This window comes from Octopus bimaculoides, chromosome 12, assembly GCF_001194135.2.
Source record: "Octopus bimaculoides isolate UCB-OBI-ISO-001 chromosome 12, ASM119413v2, whole genome shotgun sequence".
NCBI lineage: Eukaryota > Metazoa > Mollusca > Cephalopoda > Octopoda > Octopodidae > Octopus > Octopus bimaculoides.
In genome coordinates this window covers 59,661,406-59,664,024 of record NC_068992.1, presented here as the reverse complement: position 1 = coordinate 59,664,024, position 2,619 = coordinate 59,661,406, and the positions used below count along the sequence as shown (strand labels likewise).

At 38.7% G+C, this 2,619-nt stretch overlaps 1 non-coding gene across 1 annotated transcript; it reads right to left on the bottom strand.

Moving 5' to 3' along the window:
* Positions 1 to 1,240: 1,240 nt before the first annotated feature.
* On the bottom strand, positions 1,241 to 1,313 carry Trnat-ugu (transfer RNA threonine (anticodon UGU)). Its single transcript has one exon. It is a non-coding gene; the product is annotated as a tRNA-Thr (tRNA).
* Between the last annotated feature and the right edge of the window lie 1,306 nt (positions 1,314 to 2,619).

The following is a 2,619-nucleotide window of genomic DNA, read 5'->3' as shown; positions in this document are numbered from 1 at the left end:
ATATATAAACGACGGGTTTCTTTCAGTTTGCAACAATCAAGTCTACTCAAAAACCTTAGTGAGCCCGGAGCTAAAATAGAAGACACTTGCCCAAGGAACCGCACGTTAGGATTGAACCCAAGACTACATGGATGGGAAGTAAACTTCTTACCCACACAACCACACCAGTGCCTATAGATATCGATCAAGTATGGCTGCCTCCTTACACTGGAATTCTTAATGTCTTTAAGACTGGGTTTTCGAGTGTTAGGTCTTTAATTGACTTCGCTATACAAATTATCATTAAACTATGTAATGGGGAAAATTACAAGAGAATTGTTTTCTGATTTTGTGTCACCCAGTATTTGTCGGTTGATCCACTTGTGTCATTATTCCAGCTGTTGTGTTGAAAAAAAAAATAAAGATGAACCAAAGAAGAATTATATCCCGCAACCAACTGACACATTTGCCCAATTCTAAGCAAAATCAAAATCATCAGTGGACTCAAATTACATTCACACATCCATCGCAAATAGACGCAGCTACTTAGTGTTTTCTTTTCTTTCTTTATATTACTCTCTTTAACTTCAAGTTCTCTCCTTCAAAGCCTCGTACGTCGAAACCGACGGGAGCGACCATCATGTTACCCGTATCCTCTTGTGTATAATTCCTATTTGTTGCCCTCTTCGCCTTATTGTTTGTATTGTTTTAATGAGTCAATTAAGAATTTGTTGACTTTGTTTCCTACTTCTCTCCCTCTGTTCCTGCTAATTTGCATTAATATCTTTACTAATACGTTTCTTGTTACGGTGTCTGTTTTATGTAAGGAGTCTTTTGGTAAGTGATCGCTTCTGTATGTATCCCCACACCTGCTGTCTGTCACGCGATTCGCAACACATGATAACGCCGTTAAGCAATTCTCAGTCTGAACTCTTCGAAAACGGCCCGCAAAATCGCGTATTTGAGAAGAGCACATAAATTTACCGTATTTTCTGGCATATAAGTCTAATTTTTCAGATCAAAATTTACAGCCAGATTCTTTCCGGAGACATTTTAACCAGATATCCATAATATCGTAGCGTTGATCTCTCAATTCAGAGCATTCCTATTGTAGAAATTGCTGCCGATCAATCTGATTTTACTCGTTTGCCTTTTATAGTCATCGGAGTGCGGCCATGCTGGAGCACTGCAAATAATATAAATTTAACTAATGGGTTGGTTTTGCAGAGGAGCAGATACCAAAAAGTTGACAGAAAATAGAAGCCTCCAGTGAGGATCGAACTCACGACCACTGGTTTACAAGACCAGTACTCTAACCACTGAGCTATAGAGGCAACTACGAATAAGAACCTCAATTCTAAACTTATTAAAACGCTTGAACTTAGCTCTGCAATTATTCGACATTGTATCAATAGAAAAATGGCGGTTAACTCACTTAATGTAGAAAACCAAAAGCAAAACAAAAATCAATTAAAAATACACCTGTAACGATGGGAACAATCATTTGTTAATTAGTAATTCTTGTCAATAAAAAAGATTATAAAACGATGAACGACAACCATGAAGCCATGAGTGAGTTAAGTCTAAAAGCAAATGTGTTGACAACTCTCAACGTCTTATTAGACGCCATCAACAAAACATAGTTCCTGTTTGTATTAATTTGTCAGACTCAAACTTTACATGCACAACGTATTGTTGGTGACATTGATTTTCTTGTGTAATTTCGATGTAACCTTAGCATCGCTAAAACAAGTCCAGTGGGTTAGCAAACAGTATTTCAATGAAGATATCGCCACAAAACATTGATTTCTAACATTGGCACAAGACCAGAAATTTCGTTTGTGGGGTATTGACAATTATATCGATTGTTATAGGATATTACAACAAATGACAAGATGCTTCTATTTGATTGCGCGGTTCTGAGGTATACGAATTAAGAGGTGACCTGGTAGAGTTTGTAAAACCGTTGGCTAGTATACCTGGCAGTATTTGAGATACAAATCCTGTCAAAGTCACCATTGATTCCTCATTCTTTGGAGGTCGATAAATAAAATACCAGTCCACTACTAGTCTCAATTCTATTTCTTCCGCGCTCTCTCTCCCTCTGTCTATCTCCGTCTATCTCCTTCCTTCATTCTCAACAGAAAGACAGAGAGAAAGTTACGTCAAAACCTGGACAGGAATGGGCTCCGTCAGGTTCAAAGTACCCAAGATATGCCTTATGCCACGATTGTGCGCTTACGTCTATGTCAAGAGCTGAGGGTCCCAGGAGAATTCCTTTGAGCTATGCAGATCATTCTGTATCTCTAACTCAATCGCTTGGCACGGCTTGCACACGGCTCACAACGGAACAAACTCTGATATAACAGAAGAAACAAAGGTAGCGAGTTGGTAGAACCGTTAGCATGCCGGGAAAATGCATAGCAACATTTTGCCCGTCTCTTATTGCACCGCCTGGTAACCCCCGTATTCATGAAGTGTGTACATCATCGTGTATTCTTATTTATAGATTCTTTCAGTTAGTGTTCTGTCTCGGTTTGTTTTGCTGTCGGGTGAAGCTTGTTTCATCTGTTATATTGGTTTCAATTTTTTTACACAAGGCCAGCAATTGAGAGGTGTGGGGTTAGTATATATTTATAT